Consider the following 18,366-nt stretch of genomic DNA (forward strand, 5'->3'; position numbering starts at 1 on the left):
GAGAATCTCCAACGGCAGCAAATGCTGGGTGCGTTATGGGAACATATGCCTGTTATCGATCCAATTCTCATATGAGATCGTATGCTTTTTCTCCAGAACGAGATACGCTCTCAGGAAGAGGGCGCTGCTCAAAGAACAGCAAGAGCTCATTGTGCAGGCTGCTCCTCCTGCAGCACTTGCAGCCTCCTCTGCTTTTCCCTTATGTTCTCTCTGGCAGCGCCAATGCGTTCTTCTGCCTCTGCAGGATCTCTTGCTCTAACATTTCTCAAAAAGAGGTTTAGCACTCTACGACGCTCTTGAATTTCATTTTTCAGTTGCCCCATTTCGGCAGCAATTGCAGAAAGCCTGTTTGTAACAGCCATAGCCATACGTGCTATTACTCAATTTCTTTGATTTGAATTTGATGAAGACACTTATCGAGCCTCCATTTATAGAGTGGTAGAGGAATCTCGCCATGCGTCACGAATTAGATTAGATGGCAGGCACAATTCTTACTAGTTCTCCGCACTACTTTTCTGCAGTTGAAGACTATCATGCCTTTTTAATGAAAAACTGGCTGGCTCTGGCTACCTTGCGGAGCAAACAAAATCTCCCCAAATCACACTGCCTGTATGAACAAACAAACTTTGCACAACCGTAGAAAAGATTCCATGCCAATAGACTCGTGACATCCATGTACTGAGTCGTCAAATGAGCCACGTTAAGAAAGCCCAAGCTTATACGCATTGGCCCACAGGGTGTCCCAAGAGGGCCCGAATGAAAGACCCAAGCTTACATGAACCATCAAAGAAAGTCCTACAAATGAAGACTTGGGCCTGTCAAGCCTGCTTTCCTCGATGGAAGCCCACAGAAGGGCCAAAACACAACAAGCCTACCCATCATCAAAGCAAGCCCAAGCCCATGCAAGAAGGACCTCATTGTCATGGAAGCCCTTTCCTTACTCCTCAATATAGTCTATGAGAACGTTTTTCTGACCAACTCTCATGGCTTTAGGAGGGGGCGGGCCCCTAAGCTAGCTCTCGCCTTCTTCAGGATTTGCTCCTAAATTCCAGCTATGATCGACCTTTCGAATGAATGAAGTTAGAAGCTAAGGGCTTTGGTCGAGTGCTTTGCCAATCATTCTTCTATGTACGATAGTCATAAGGCAGGGGAAAGAAAGGCAGCTAGGAAGACAAGCTAATCCGAAAGGGCCAGCCCGAGCCAAGGACTAACAAGAAAGAGGAGAGACCGAGATGTGATTGCATACCTACCCGGTGCCTGAGTACATGTGCAAGCACAGCAAAGCCCGTTTTTCTTAATTTAGTCAAAAACGAGACTTTCACAGGTCCGATAGGAGCTCATCGAACTGAACTTGTAGAGTGAGACCCGTGCTCGATATGGTTCATTTCAGTGCTTTTTCTCTCGGTATGCTTCACCACATCCCTGTACTCACCTTGGTACGGTTCTTCGCTCGGCGCTTAGCTCATTTTTTGACCCCGGATATCAAACCTTAGGGCATTACTCAGAGAAAGACAAAACCAAACTAAACAAACAAGCTCGGCTGGCTCATCAATGGTTCGCAGGAGTGCTGCTGAAATTTCAGCTCGAAGGTTGAGCCGAGTCCGTGACCATCTTTGAATCCTCTCCTGTTAAGGGGAGGTGTTGTCAGACTTCTAACTCGACCCGTTTTACCTCCTCAAAGTCACATTTAAGGGTGATTAGAGTGCTAAGATTCGAGTTTCCACCTCGCAAAGGTGTTAGGTTTTGTTGAGATTTCCGCAACAGAGAATCCATCAACACTCGAGTGCAAAGGACCAAGTCTTCATCTGTAGGACTTTCTTTGATGGGTCATGGATGTCACGAGTCTTTCATTCGAGTCCTCTTGGGACACCCTGTGGGCCAAATGCGTGTAAGTTTGGGCTTTCTTAACGTGGCTCATTTGACGACTCAATACATGGATGTCACGAGTCTATTGGTATGGAATCGTTTCTACGTAAGCTGGTTGTGCAAAGTTTGTTTATTCATATAGGCAGTGTGATTTGGGGAGATTTTGTTTGCTCCGCAAGGTAACCAGAGCCAGCCAGTTTTTCATTAAAAAAGCATGATAGTCTTCAACTATAGAAAAGTGGTGCGGAGAACTAGTAAGAATTGTGTCTGTCATCTAATCTAATTCGTGACGCACGGCGAGATTCCTCTACCACTCTATAAATGGAGGCTCGATAAGTGTCTTCATCAAATTCAAATCAAAAAAATTGAGTAATAGTACGTATGGTTATGGCTGTTACAAACAGGCTTTCTGCAATTGCTGCTGAAATGGGGCAACTGAAAAATGAAATTCAAGAGTGTCATAGAGTGCTAAACCTCTTTTTGAGAAATGTTAGAGCAAGAGATCCTGCAGAGGCAGAAGAACGCATTGGCGCTGCCAGAGAGAACATAAGAGTGCTGCAAAAGGAGCAGCCTGCACAATGAGCTCTTGCTGTTCTTCGAGCAGCGCCCTCTTCCTGAGAGCGTATCTCGTTCTGGAGAAAAAGCATACGATCTCGTATGAGAATTGGATCGATAGCAGGCATATGTTCCCAGAACGCACCCAGCATTTGCTCCCGTTGGAGCTTCTCGTTTTCCACCTGACGTATTTCTTGCTCAATTCTCTCAAGTCTTCTAGCGATATCCATGGCTACTCAAAGCTCTTTCTTGCCGACTTCTAAGTTCGGCCCCGTCTCCCTTTGCCAAATAGAGACTGAAAGAAGCTTCTATTTATAGGCGTTGGAGGCCCTTAACCCAGCAGTGTCTTGGTTCCGTAACATGGATCATTTCAAACCTCAGCCAATCGTCAATCTCCAGCCCAAAGCTGACCAGTACAAAACCATGTGATCTGTCCCCGTTTACGTACCCCACTGGCTTCATAGTACCCTGCCTACTCGTCTTTAACTAGCTTCTACTTGTCTTTTACTGGCTTATTTGTACCCAGCTACATGATGGAACTCCCCTCGGCCAATCGTAACTCGCCAGCGTAGTCCTTGCTTAGGAAAAAGATGTTTGGCCGAACCCCTATCTCTTGATTGATCTGATCAGACGCTTGCTTTTTCCCGGTTAAGTAAGTACCCAGTACAGCTGTGTAAGTACAGTCACCAGTACAGCACTAGCTCTTACAGCAAGCAGCAATAGCTACCGGTACAGCAATAGCAATCGTTCGGTCTGGAGGACCTCACTAGTTCTGTTTGTTAGTACAACTCTTACAGTCACCAGTACTAGTAAGCTAGCTACCAGTACAGCTCGCTCTTTAAGTCCACTAGCTATTAGAGTCCACTAGCAATACACCAGTAACGAAAAAGATCAAAAGTGACATCAAACTGTAACAGAGAGTGTTCAACCTGCATTTCGGCTTTCTCGAGAAAAAGTCCACTCGAAAGGCTAAACCAAAAGGAAGGACAAGGCGTCTCGTTGCCCTTTTTATAGATTTTTGCGTTTGTCCCGATTGGTTGATCGTAAGACCACCTGAGAATACACTAGGGAAGAAGAAGGATGAGAAGGCAAGTGAGCCTAGAGAAATGGGGAAATCCAAACCTAAGTCTTTACATATAATCAGCGCAAGAGAGTTTGAAAAAGAGGCTAAGGAGGATTCTATGGTGTATGCCCTTGCGGCTAGAGAAATTACACCTGAGGTTCCATCAGAGTTGCCCCGTGAGGTGACCTAGATCCTGAAGGAATACAGTGATGTATTTCCTGAAGACTTACCGAGTGAGTTGCCACCTATGAGGGACATACAGCATGCCATTGATCTTGTCCCAGGGTCTACTCTACCGAACCTTCCTCACTACAGAATGAACCCTGCAGCGCATGCAGAGTTGAAGAAGCAAGTTGATGAGCTTCTGCAAAAGGGTTTCATCCAAGAGAGTATGAGCCCGTGTGCCGTGCCTGCATTGTTGACGCCAAAGACAGACGGCACGTGGCGCATGTGTGTGGACAGTCGTGCCATAAACAAAATTACTGTCAAGTATAGGTTCCCTATACCTAGACTTGATGATATGCTTGACATGATGGCCAAGTCCACTATATTCTCTAAGATAGACCTCAAGAGTGGATATCACCAAATCCGTATACGCCCAGGAGATGAGTGGAAGACGGCGTTTAAGACGAAAGATGGGCTGTATGAGTGGTTGGTCATGCCCTTCGGCTTGACTAACGCACCCAGTACTTTCATGCGGGTGATGACACAAGCTTTGAGGCCGTTCATGGAAAAATTCCTAGTGGTGTACTTTGACGATATTCTTATTTATAGTACCACTAAGGAATCACACCTTGAACATTTAAAGAAAGTCTGTAGTGTCCTTAGGAAGGAAAAGTTGTACGTTAATCTTAAGAAATGTGCATTCATGTCTAGCCAAGTTGTGTTCTTAGGATTTATAGTGTCATCTGAAGGGATGCGCGCAGACCCTGAAAAAGTCAGGGCCATAGTTGAGTGGTCAGAACCAAGGAACATTCATGAGGTGCGAAGTTTTCACGGCCTAGCAACTTTTTATCGTCGGTTCATCAGGGGTTTTAGCACGATCATGGCTCCCATTACCGAGTGCATGAAAAAGGGAGAGTTCGTGTGGTCGAAAGCCGCCATCAAGGCTTTTAAAGAAATTAAAGGCGAGATGGTGGAAGCTCATGTCATGCGTCTACCTGACTTTTCTAAAGTCTTTTTAGTAGCGTGCGATGCGTCTGGTGTCGGTATAAGTGGAGTGTTGAGTCAAGAAGGACACCCAGTGGCCTATTTCAGTGAAAAACTGAATGAGGCAAAACAAAAATACTCCACATGCGACAAAGAATTTTATGCAGTAGTGCAATCCCTGAGACATTGGCGACACTACCTCCTACCGCAAGAATTCATTTTGTTTTCTGACCATGAGGCTTTGAGATATTTGCATTCTCAGAAGAAACTCAACCCAAGGCATGCCAAGTGGGTAGCGTTTCTTCAGGAATATTCGTTTGCTTTGAAACAGAAGGCCGGAGTTTAAAACAAACCAGCGGATGCCCTTAGTAGGAGAGTGGCGTTGCTCAACTCCTTGAGTGTAGAGGTAGTCGGATTTGAGCAACTGAAAGATGAATACCCCATATGTCCTGATTTTGGGGTACTTACGCGTCGTTATCTAGTGACCAGCATATTATGGGTGAATATGTTCTTAAAGATGGCTTTCTTTTCAAGGGAGACAGACTTTGTATTCCCCGTTTGTCCCTTCATGAATTCCTCATCTAGGAGCTTCATTCAGGAGGGATAGCTGGCCATTTTGGTCGTGATAAGACCATTGCCCTCGTGGAAGATCGTTTCTATTGGCTAAGCCTCAAGCGAGACGTAGCCAAAGTTTTAGGGCAGTGTCGAACATGTCAGCTGGCAAAGCAAAGAAAGCAAAATACCGAGCTATACACGCCATTACCAGTGCCACATGCTCCGTGGCAGGACATTAGACTATAAAAAAGCACGATTCCGTTTTTGTGTGGACCGTTTTTCTAAAATGACGCATTTCCTCCCATGTTCGAAGATGTCAGATGCGTCTCATGTTGCTCGTCTTTTTTTTATGGTGTGGTGCGTCTCCATGGGTTACCTAAAACCATAGTGTCTGATCGTGATGTTCGATTTACTAGCTATTTTTGGAAGACACTGTGGCACATTATGGGTACTCGTTTACAATTTTCTACTGCTTACCACCCACAAATAGTGGTCAAACTGAAGTGGTAAACCGTAGCTTTGGAAATCTTCTACGTTGTCTAGTGGGTGAACATGTTAAGACTTGGGACCTAATTTTACCAACTGCTGAACTTGCCTATAATGGGTCAGTTAATAGATCTACAGGGTTGAGTCCTTTTGAAATTGTAAGTGGTTATAAACCTAGAATGCCCATAGATCTCTTACCTATGTTTGTTACCCAAAGGTCTTCTGAGTCAGCCGATGCATTCGCACGCCGTATTCATGATTTGCATACACATATTAGACAGCGGTTAAATAAGAGCAATGATGATTATAAAGTTTCAGCTGATTCTCATCGTAGAGTGCAAGAATTTCAAGAAGGAGACTATGTAATGGTGCGAATAAGGCCAGAGTGATTCCCTCAAGGATCTGCAAAGAAATTACAAGCACGTAATGCTGGACCATTCAAGATATTACAAAAGGTTGGGTCCAACGCGTATCGGGTTGACCTTCCACCTGAAATGAGCATTAATCCAACTTTTAATGTGGAAGATCTAGTCCGTGCCCATACTCTCATTGTTGATACATCGTCCCTTTCATGGCCTTTTTCTGAGTTTGCTACCCAACCCCTTCCACCCCCTCCACCCATTACCCATAAAGAAGCAATTGAGGAAATCTTGGATGACGAGATACTATCCACGAGAGATGGGGGCTTCCAAAGGTATCTTATCAAGTGGAAGAACAAATCATCGTCTGAATCTACGTGGCTGTCGGGCTACGCATTGCAGGGTATTGATGCAGATTTACTCAAGCGCTACAAAAGTTTCAACTCGTCGGAGTTGAGTTTTTCTCACCCGAAGGGAATTGATGCGGACACAAGCGCATTCAAGGTGTACCAACGAAGAAAGCGCCAACCACAAGTGCCGTCCTTGTGGATAGGCGACTATTGAGGAGCTGAAGACCTTTCACATGTGATTGGACACATAGAAGACCCCACTCAGGGAAGACACATGTGAAGGAAGATTGGAGAAAGAAGACCGAGCGCGTCCAAACTTTCCCTTATGTTATTTGCGCGTTTTTGACTTAGTTAGGGGTCTTTTAGTAATTTTATGTTTTTATTTGCTTATCCTAGGGGTATTTTAGTAATTTTATGTCTTTATTTGCTTATTTAAGTGGGCTGAAGCCCTAAACTCAAATTTTTTAACTATTAATTAACGAAAAGCAAACCCTTTGGTTGTCTTCTTCCTCTCTTCTCTCTAATGGTGCTTCTTCTCTTCCCTTGATCTTCTTCTCCTAATTTCTTCTTGTGCCCCTCCAACTTCTTCAAGGTAATAATTTTCTTCATTCTATTTTCCAGTTTTGGCTAATCCTTCTTCGATCAAAATCTTGAGAACCGATCTAAACCCTAAACCCCCAAATTCTCAAATCCCTAATCCGAGAAACTTCTTGGTTCTTTGGACTAGTGATCTTCATTGATCGATTGGCTGTGACCATGCAAGATCAGGAGGTCTCATCCCTCGCCGGATCCAACCCAAGTAGTAATTGAATTCCATAATCCATGGTTGTGGTGATGGCCCGCTCCATTGCTTGTCTCCTTTATGATTTTCTCAGTTATGATGATTACTGTTAGAATTTTAGATCATTTATTCCTTTTATTTCCGCTGTTTAATTGTGTCCATGAGGATGCATCATAATTAGGGCTGTCCTGCGTCAAATGACTTTCAAGATGAATGCGATGAATGCAAAACTACTATGAACTGACACAATTAAGTTGAAACAGGAAACAACTCAAATCTGGAAATTTTCCAGATTAGGAACTTTCTAAAATTGGAAAGTTTCTAAAATTGAAAACTTTCTAAACCTAGAACTTTCCTAAGTTAAACCTAAAAATCAAAACCCTAATTTGATAACTCAATCTAGACAAAAACCATGCAAGCCTAGGCTTTGATACCAAATTTGACGCAGGACAGCCCTAATTATGATGCATGCTCATGGACACAATTAAACAGCGGAAATAAAAGGAATAAATGATCTAAAATTCTAACAGTAATCATCATAACTGAGAAAATCATAAAGGAGATATGCAATGGAGCGGGCCATCACCACAACCATGGATTATGGAATTCAATTACTACTTGGGTTGGATCCGGCGAGGGATGAGACCTCCCGATCTTGCATGGTCACACCCAATCGATCAACGAAGATCACTAGTCCGAAGAACCAAGAAGTTTCTCGGATTAGGGATTTGAGAATTTGGGGGTTTATGGTTTAGATCGGTTCTCAAGATTTTGATCGAAGAAGGATTAGCCAAAACTGGAAAATAGAATGAAGAAAATTATTACCTTGAAGAAGTTGGAGGGGCACAAGAAGAAATTAGGAGAAGAAGATCAAGGGAAGAGAAGAAGCACCATTAGAGAGAAGAGAGGAAGGAGGCAACCAAAGGGTTTGCTTTTCATTAATCAATAGTTAAAAATTCGAGTTTAGGGCTTTAGCCCACTTAAATAAGCAAATAAAGACATAAAATTACTAAAATACCCCTATGATAAGCAAATAAAGACATAAAATTACTAAAAGACTCCTAACTAAGTCAAAAACGCGCAAATAACATAAGTACGGGAAAGTTTGGGCGCTCGGCCTTCTTTCTCCAATCTTCTTTCACATGTGATTTGACATATAAAAGACCCCTAACTAAGTCAAAAACGCACAAATAACATAAGTACGGGAAAGTTTGGGCGCTCGGCCTTCTTTCTCCAATCTTCTTTCACATGTGATTGGACATATAAAAGACCCCACTCAGGGAAAACACATGTGAAGGAAGATTGGAGAAATAAGGCCGAGCGCCCAAACTTTCCCGTACTTATGTTATTTGCGCATTTTTGACTTAGTTAGAGGTCTTTTAGTAATTATGTCTTTATTTGCTTATCATAAGGGTATTTTAGCAATTTTGTCTTTATTTGCTTATTTAAGTGGGCTAAAGCCCTAAATTCAAATTTTTAACTATTGATTAATGAAAAGCAAACCCTTTGGTTGCCTCCTTCCTCTCTTCTCTCTAATGGTGCTTCTTCTCTTCCCTTGATCTTCTTCTCCTAATTTCTTCTTGTGCCCCTCCAACTTCTTCAAGGTAATAATTTTCTTCCTTCTATTTTCCAGTTTTGGCTAATCCTTCTTCGATCAAAATCTTGAGAACCGATCTAAACCCTAAACCCCCAAATTCTCAAATCTCTAATCCGAGAAACTTCTTGGTTCTTCGGACTAGTAATCTTCGTTGATCGATTGGGTGTAACCATGCAAGATCGGGAGGTCTCATCCCTCGCCGGATCCAACCTAAGTAGTAATTGAATTCCATAATCCATGGTTGTGGTGATGGCCCGCTCCATTGCATGTCTCTTTTATGATTTTCTCAGTTATGATGATTACTGTTAGAATTTTAAATCATTTATTCATTTTATTTCCACTGTTTAATTGTGTCCATGAGCATGCATCATAATTAGGGCTGTCCTGCGTCACTAGGCTTCCCATCAACCAATCGGGAACCCAAAAAGTCTATCTTTCTGCGCTTTCTTATTTCGAGCATTAACCTCATGGGCAGGGGTACACTTCAAACTAAAAAAGGCGAAGCATGGAGTCGTACCATATATATCTTAGGAGGTTTGCTTATACCTCTTAAGAGACACATGGGGCAATTAGTTCAGTTTCCAAAAAATATGGAGTTTCGCACCAAGGCTCAAACCATTCTTCAGAAGGATCCGCTGGTCAAAATTCATGTGTTGGGGCTCCCTCCCAATCATTTCATTTCTCAGTAATCACTGAGTCTACCAACAACAAACAAGTGACCCAGAGCAGAGCAGCTTTGCTCCAGAAAAACCAGAAAAGACAGTATTATGACCAATTTCACCACATTCCCATCAAATCATCCATTAGTTCGAATGCCGTTTTTCCACCGTCCAGATTATAGTAGTAGTAGTAGTAAGCCTAGTTGTTCGACCCCGACTCCCCATCCTAATGTAAGACGGCGCTTTCCGAAGGCGCTGAAGGCGGAGATGATTGCAAGTAGTCCACTCTCTCATACACGACAGTGGATCAACCCACTGTCCAAACTTCAAAATCTGTTAAAAAACAAAGCGTGCTTGAAGGGCCCCGCCTCGCTGAAAGATATTCAACTGTCGCTCTGGAAGCCTCTCGTTGCCGGGGTCGGCCAGTTGCCTTTAACGATTTCTTCGGCAATGGATCCAAATAGGGGGTACACCGCCAAGCTGCTAAGATCACCGGAGCAGGAAATGGGTCTGGGGGACGCGATACGAAAAAGCGGAAAAGCCAGGACATTCGGTTTCGATGAAGCGATATCCCTGAAGGTTCACCTGATTTTTACATGGCGGACACTCGAGACTGACACGCTACTTGTCACGGAAGTCCCTTCTGCCTTTGCACTCGAGCGTCGATGGATTCTCCGTTGCGGAAATCTCAACGAAACCTGACACCTTTGCGAGGTGGAAACTCGAATCTCAGCTCTCTAATCACCCTTAAATGTGACTTTGAGGAGGTAAAACGGGTCGAGTTAGAAGTCTGACAGCACCTCCCCTTAACAGGAGAGGATTCAAAGATGGTCACGGACTCAACTCAACCTTCGAGCTGAAATTTCAGCAGCACTCCTCCTGCGAACCATTGATGAGCCAGCCGAGCTTGTTTGTTTAGTTTGGTTTTGTCTTTCTCTGAGTAATGCCCTAAGGTTTGATATCTGAGGTCAAAAAATGAGCTAAGCGCCGAGCAAAGAACCGTACCAAGGTGAGTACAGGGATGCGGTGAAGCATACCGAGAGAAAAAGCATTGAAATGAACCATATTGAGCACCGGTCTCACTCTACAAGTTCAGTTCGATGAGCTCCTATTGGACCTGTGAAAGTCTCGTTTTTTACTAAATTAAGAAAAACGGGCTTCGTTGTGCTTGCACATGCACTCAGGCACCGAGTAGGTATGTAATCACATCTCGGTCTCTCCTCTTTCTTGTTAGTCCTTGGCTCGGGCTGGCCCTTTCAGATCAGCTTGTCTTCCTAGCTGTCTTTCTTTCCCCTGCCTTATGTCAAGCAAATCGAGAAGGCATTTGCTCTCCTTCCTCATAAAGATGATGATCTTGAGTCACTCTATTCTCTGTGTGACGAATATGATCCCTCAGCTATTCTAGCCATCAGAGCAATTACATATGTTGCTCAGGAGGAGAACACCAGTCACTCTGATTATACTTCTGAATCAGAGGACGACCAGCACGATGTTCCAGATGTCGACATTGTCGACAACATTTTTGAGGTTGTTACTCTGCCCTCGATCACAGCAGTTAGTCCAACTCCCCTTGTTCGAGTTGAACTTATCTGCCATCCTTCTTCGCTACCTATCCCGGTCATTGCCCTCGCTGACATCGGTGCTACCATCTCCATCCTGAATCCGACCATTCTACCAGAAAGTGTCCGGCACCCACATTCCCAATTCTTCAGAGCCACAAAATGGTGCTACCCTCTCCATCCTGAATCCAACCATTCTACCAAAAAGTGTCTGGCACCCACATTCCCAATTCTTCAAAGCCGCAAATGGGAGTGTTGATAAAATCACTCATCCCATCTCTATACAAATTTTCCCTGACCTTACCATTTCTCACTCTTTCCTTGGCTCCTCTTTGTCTGGAAAAGACCTCATCCTTGGCTCCTCAGCTGAAGACAACTGAAGGGAAAGCATCTATTTATAGAGGGAGAATGCACACTGTGGCGGACACCAAGGAGTCCTTCAATTTGCAAAATTCTTATCGTCTCGGGATTGCTCTCTTCTTTGCAGGAGGCGTGGGACACGCGTTGGCGACTGCAAAGATGGATGAGCGAAGAGGGTGACGCTTGGCGTCTGCTGCTTGGGACAAAGAACTCTTCAGAGGACACGTTAGTCCTACGTAGCAGTTGCTAGAGACAGTTGTTGGAGAAGTGAATGCTTGGGCCTGGGTGAGGCATGTAGAAGGTATCCACGTAGAGTACTTGATAGTGACCTGTGGGGACACTTGGAGCTCTTGCTGGAGAAGGCTTAAGAGAGTGCCTAAGACAACGACACCTGGGAAAGCGATGGCTTCGAAAGTGACATGTGAGACTATTGGAGACTATTCATGAGAGTGATTGCGAAAGCAACCTTTACATGCGTTGGTTGCTCTCATAACACTTCAAGCATCTGAATCGGACGATTCTCCACTGTCACTGGGAGAAGGAACCGTGAGGAGTTCCATGTTCCTTTCAACATATGTGATGAAGTGATCTAGGCAGAGATCACTATTGGCGGTGGAGATTAGGTTCAGCCAGATGGAACTGGGTTTAGGTGTGATTTCTTTACCAATTTATAAGGCTTCAGAGTAATAAATTTGAAGACGCCCATGCAACTTGGACATGGTGATGCAACCAGATTGCAGGTTCTATTTCTAGATCTATAATCTTCAAACATGGATCCAAAACTTACACAAAGTTGCAAAATTCAGAATCTGAATCTTAAGCTCAGCAGCAGAAAATGGCAACTAGAAATCTGGATTTTTGTGCAGCAGATTTGAGACAAGAATCCTTTAGGAAGTATGGCATCTAATACAACAGGATGTTGAATATCTAGTTTTGGTACACAACAGACTAGATTTGGGCTTATGCTTCTGGATAAATCCCACCAGAAATCCACATGCGAATTGGAATGGTCTGAGACAAGAATCCTTTAGGAAGTATGGCATCTAATACAACAGGATGTTGAATATCTGGTTTTGGTACACAACAGACTAGATTTGGGCTTATGCTTCTGGATTTAAATCCCACCAGAAATCCACATGCAGAAGTAGGAATTGGAATGGTCTGAATCTGAATTTTGTCATAGCAGATTTGAAACCCTAAATCTTTATGACACCATACTCGCATCGAAACAGAAAGTATTGGACTGTGGTTCAACCTAATAGCACCCCAGCATGATCAACCCCTCCCCCACCGCCACTGGGTTGTTATTAGTGTAGAAAGGTTTGTTATAGTTTGGAATGGAATGAGAAATATGGTTTAGGTAAATAAGGCTGGATTTGGGGTCCCTACTCATGGCTATCAAATGGCTAGGATCAGATCAGGGAGAAATCTAGGTATGGCCAATCTATGGTGGGTCCCATCAGATCAACACAGTTGATCACTAAGCAATGGGCCCCAATCAAAATGCTTGTGTTTGATCCCAATCGGAGCCTTTTTCCAAATTCAGTCCGTCAATCAGAAAATTTCTAAACATTTCTGCTCCTAATTCTTGACAAAAAATTTCATAAAATTCCAACTACGAATTAGGTATCATTATCACCATAAATTCGAACCAGAAATTTGGGCTCATATCATAATACATGCATCTAACTATATGCATCAATCTAGTCAGCTCGACTTTCACAGATACATTTCAATTTACATATCAGCACAAACTACATTTTCTCACCCAAAAAAAAAAAAAAACTGTGGTTTTCTTTTGTTCTGATCTATTACTCAGTCCTACCATCAGAATCAATACAAAAGAAAAGGCACAAAAGGGAAATTTGGTAGAACTTCTACAATTGAGAAATCTGAGAAAATGGCGGTAACTAATATCATTCGAAACAGAGAAACATCGAATCCGACGCAGAAAATCAATGCAAAAAAACAAGCAGAGATTAAAAGACGAAAGCAATCAAGAAAATTCACCTCAGATCAGATTTTTTCCTGGGGACGCTGATTCTCCAATCGGATCGGAACGGAGAACGGAGGATCAGAAGAAGATGAACGGAAGGAAGGAGGAATTTGAGAAGATTTTCGCCTCGAGATCTTCGACTCGAGCCATTGGATCGCTCGATTTCGAGTTCTTGCAGCGGAGGGTAGTTTTCTCGAATTCGGAAAAGAAGAGAAGACGGAAATAAAAATGGGGATTCTATTTTTATTTTTCTCTTCCTTTCCTTCCTCTTTGCAACTGAGTCGAAGAGGGAAGGTCAGCCTTTTATACTGTGGGCATAGGAATACGGTAAAGCAATATCTACTGTACATGTGGCATGCCATTTCTAATTTGGTTCGTCCATCTAGTTTTCCCTCCGATGGATGGAAAAGATCTGAAAATTCCATTCTACATGACCTGATCAGTGACCATCTAAGAAATGTTAAAACAAAATCAGTGAACAGACACCATTCACCGTGATGATGTGGATAGAATGATATTTGGAATGTTATGATAGGTATAAATTTTTCAAATGGTCCACCTATGATGGATTATGTAGATAGATGGTCCGATCGACGCATTAACCTTCCAGCTATGATCGATTATGCATCCTATCTAGACCGACAATCTGGATGTGATGCATAATTCAGGTGGACCACATTAAAGAGAATTATAATGGACATTGGGGAGGGTGATAGCCAAATATTCTTATTGTTGGTTGGGATTAGCTTAATTAAATCAGATTTGTTAATGGGCCCATCCACTGAAGGTTTGGACGAATGAATGGTCTGAATATCATACTTGTATGACGTGCACACTAAGATGGTGTGGTTGATAACTATGGTTTAGATGGTAGTCTTTTAGCCTCGGTTCCAATGTAATCGAGGCTAAAAGGATAACGTGTAGTTTTACTTTCTTAACACTGAGGCAAAATAATAGCCCTTTTTGTTTCAATTGATGAGTAACTGAAGCCAAAAGTTTGTCATTTTGCCTCGATCATTGGCTGAGGCAAAAGGGTAGACTTTTGGCCTCAGTTGCTCACAAACCAAGGCAAAAAGGCAGACTTTTGGCCTCAGTTGCTCACCAATTAAGGCAAAAGAATCAACTTTTTAGCCTCAATTCTCACCAACTAAGGCAAAAAGTGCAAACTTTTGACCTTAATTCTCAACAACCGAGGCAAAAGGGAGACTTTTGGCCTTAGTTACTTACCGACCAAGGCAGAAGGGAAGATTTTTTGCTTCAGTTTCTCACTAACCAAGGCAGGGCAAACTTTTAGCCTCAGTTTTCCACCAACCGAGGCAAAATAGCAAACTTTTAGCCTCAGTTTCTCACCGACCGAGGTAAAAAGACAGATTTTTGGCCCCAGTTTCTCACCAACCGAGGCAAAAGGGGCAGATTTTGACTTCAGTTTCTCACCAACCGAGGCAAAATAGCAAACTTTTGGCCTCAGTTTCTCATCAACTGAAGCAAAAGGGTTTTTGGCCTCAATATTCACTAATCAAGGCAAAATAACAGACTTTTTTGCTTCAGTTTCTCACCAACTGAGGAATACGATAGAGCAATATCTATGGTACACGTGGCATGCCATTTCTAATTTGGTTCATCCATCTAGTTTTCCCTCCGATGAATGGAAAAGATCTAAAAATTCCATTCTACATGACCTGATCAGTGACCATCTAAGAAATGTTAAAACAAAATCAGTGAACAGACACCATTCACAATGATGATGTGGATAGAATGATATTTGGAATGTTATGATAGGTATAAATTTTTCAAATGGTCCACCTATGATGGATTATGTAGATAGATGGTACGATCGACACATTAACCTTCCAGCTATGATGGATTATGCGTCGCATCTAGATCAACAAATCTGGATGTGGTGCATAATTCAGGTGGACCACATTAAAGGGAACGAAAATGGACATTGGGGAGGGTGAGAGCCAAATATTCTAATTGTTGGTTGGGATCAGCTTAATTAAATCAGATTCGTTAATGGGCCCATCCACGGTAGGTCTGGACGGATGAACGGTCTGGATATCATACATGTATGACGTGCACACTAAGATAGTGTGGTTGATAACTATGGTTTAGATGGTAGACCTTTAGCCTCAGTTCCTATGTAATCGAGGTTAAAAAAATAACTTGTAGCTTTACTTTCTTAACACTGAGGCAAAATAATAGCCCTTTTGTTTCGATTGATGAGCAACTCAAGCCAAAAGTTTGCCCTTTTGCCTCGGTCACTGACTAAGGCAAAAGGGTAGACTTTTGGCCTCAGTCGCTCACAAACCGAGGCAAAAGGGCAGACTTTTGGCCTCAGTTGCTCACCAATTAAGGCAAAAGAATAGACTTTTTAGCCTCAATTCTCACCAAACGAGGCAAAAAGTGCAAACTTTTGACCTCAATTCTCAACAACCGAGGCAAAAGGGAGACTTTTGGCCTTAGTTACTTACCGACCAAGGCAGAAAGGAAGACTTTTGGCCCCAGTTTCTCACTGACCAAGGCAGGGCAGACTTTTAGCCTCAATTTTTCATCAACCGAGGCAAAATAGTAAACTTTTAGCCTCAGTTTCTCACCGACCGAGGTAAAAAGGCAGACTTTTGGCCTCAATTTCTCACCAACTGAGGCAAAGGGGCAAATTTTGGCTTCAGTTTCTCACCAACAGAGGCAAAATAGCAAATTTTTTGCCTCAATTTCTCATCAACCGAAGCAAAAGGGTTTTTTGGCCTCAATTTTCACTAATCGAGGCAAAATGGCAGACTTTTTTGCTTTAGTTTCTCACCAACTGAGGCAAAATGACGGAGTTTTGGCCTCAATTTCTCACCAATTGAGGCAAAATGACAAACTTTTTTTACCACAGCGTCTCACCAACTGAGGCAAAATGGATGACTTTTGGCCTTAGTTTCTCACCAACCGAAGAAAAATGGCAGACTTTTGGCCTCAATTTCTCATCAAATGAGGCAAAAGGGCAGACTTTTTTGCCTTAGTTTCTTACCAACCAAGGCAAAAAATGAACTTTTTAACCTCAATTCATTTACAAACGATGCCAAAAAAGCACATCCTAATTTTTTTGAACCAAGGTTACAATTGAAGCCAAAAAAGGCTTTCTTGTAGTGAAAGACAATGTCACAATATCAGTTGTTCCTTGTTTTTCTCAAAAATGTCCTCAATCTTACCTACGAAGTGTTGAGGAATTTGGTGAACAAGAGTGATGATTTCCAATAATGTCACCACTTTCATCTATGATGGGCATACCACCAACCATGTAACAATTGCACCATCAACTCCTTCACTGTGGTTTGTATTCAAAGAAACTGTCAAGATTCCCAGTCATGGATTTGATTTCCTTCGAATTTGTTAATCTCTCGGGACAGGGATTTTCCTTCTTCGGAAGATGGATTATTGGTAGATTGTGAATCATCTGGTTGGTTGTGAATCATCTGGTTCTCTTCTGAAATGGGCCTCAACAACTTCTTGGTTTGGGTTAGGAAGCTCGAATTGGACTTTCGGTGTATGTTTTGGAATGAACATTGGAGGATATATCTGATGTTGGAAGCTTTGGTAGCTGTTTGAATAGTTTGTTTTTTCGTATCTGTTTTCCGATTGAATGGAGGCAGATATTAGTGAAATTATCTTAATTGAGGTTGGTAGATTTCAGTAATTAGGAGAGCCTCAACCAAATTCTTGGTTTGAGTTAGGAGGCCTGAATTGGACTCTTTTTTTTTTTGTAAAAAGAAGTGTTATATTTCATCTGTAGGGAACTTTACAAAGGAGATACAGATGATGCCCCTCGATAACAAAAAAGGAGAGGAGGGTGCAAAAGGATGATTCTAAGCTAGGATATGAGGGAGAAGGGACTAGAGTCCCTAACTGAGCCAATCCCTGTTCCGTCGAGGAGGAACTCTCCACGAGACAAATGGGGGAGGTCGGCAACCTGGAAAAAATCCGTCCCGTTGCTCTTTGCTGCCCATTCGGGCCAAATCATCGTCAACTCTATTGGCCTCCTTGAAGGTGTGAGAGAAAGTAACCGAGATGCTTCCCCGAATGTGATCGATCGTTCTCCGAGATGCTACCCCGAATGTAACCAAGATCCTCTTCGTCCAATAGAATACGTTTCACAGGGCGTTGTTGGACTTGGAGACAAATGGGGGAGAGGTCGGCAACCCAGAAAAAAATCCCTGTCTCGTTGCTCTTCGCTGCCCATTCGGGCCAAATCATCGGCAACTCTATTGGCCTCCCTGAAGGTGTGGGAGAAAGTAACCGAGATGCTTCCCCGAATGTAACTGAGATCCCTCTTTGTCCAATAGAATACGTTTCACGGGGCGTTGTCGAACTTGGATAGAAGGTCCACAATCGCTTTCGAGTCACTTTTCACTTCAAAGGCCTTGGTCCACACAAAGGTTCAGCCAGTCGACCACCGTCTTAGCCTCTGCCTGAAAGTTAGAAAGGACACCGTAGCCTCTAGGGAAAGCGAAGATAAGATCATCTTTGTGAATAGATTGACTTTGGGTGTATGTTCTAGAATGAACATTGGAGGATGAATAGATTGATGTTAGATATAATATTGGATGAAGATGATGATGATGGTGATGGCTTTGGTAGCTGTTTGAATGGTTTGTTTTTTTCAAACATGAGCACGATCTTTGAGCACGATCTTTGTTTTTTTCCTATCTGTTTTCCAATTGAATGGAGGCAGATATTAGTGAAATTATCTTGCACCACAACACTAGCACGATCTTTTTTGAATGGAGGCAGATATTAGTGAAATTATCTTGCACCACAACACGAGCACGATCTTTGTTGGTAACTGGGCAGATATTAGTGAAATTATCTTGCACCACAACATGAGCACGATCTTTGTTGGTAACTGGGCTATTGTTGTTGAACTTGGCTGCTGCTTCTTTGATAGGGGAAGAGGGTTGGGTAATGGTTTTTCTTCTTCTTCTTTATCCTTTCCAGAAGGAAGTCTCAACTTTTCCCAGTGTTTGGCCATATGAGAATTGTTTTTTCCAA

At 42.8% G+C, this 18,366-nt stretch overlaps 1 protein-coding gene across 11 annotated transcripts in view; it reads right to left on the minus strand.

Moving 5' to 3' along the window:
- LOC131256043 (uncharacterized) overlaps positions 1–18,366 on the minus strand; it is a 35,385-nt gene that overhangs the window by 14,607 nt on the left and 2,412 nt on the right. For 8 of the 11 annotated variants that reach the window (XR_009176572.1, XR_009176570.1, XR_009176564.1 and 5 more), the window contains exon 1: positions 13,350–13,487. The exons of the other annotated variants lie outside the window; for them this stretch is intronic. The gene's annotated coding sequence lies outside the window, so the exon portion shown is untranslated. Of the gene's footprint in view, positions 1–13,349; positions 13,488–18,366 lie in introns of those variants that run through there. 11 annotated transcript variants of the gene reach the window in all.

This window comes from Magnolia sinica, chromosome 9, assembly GCF_029962835.1.
Source record: "Magnolia sinica isolate HGM2019 chromosome 9, MsV1, whole genome shotgun sequence".
NCBI lineage: Eukaryota > Viridiplantae > Streptophyta > Magnoliopsida > Magnoliales > Magnoliaceae > Magnolia > Magnolia sinica.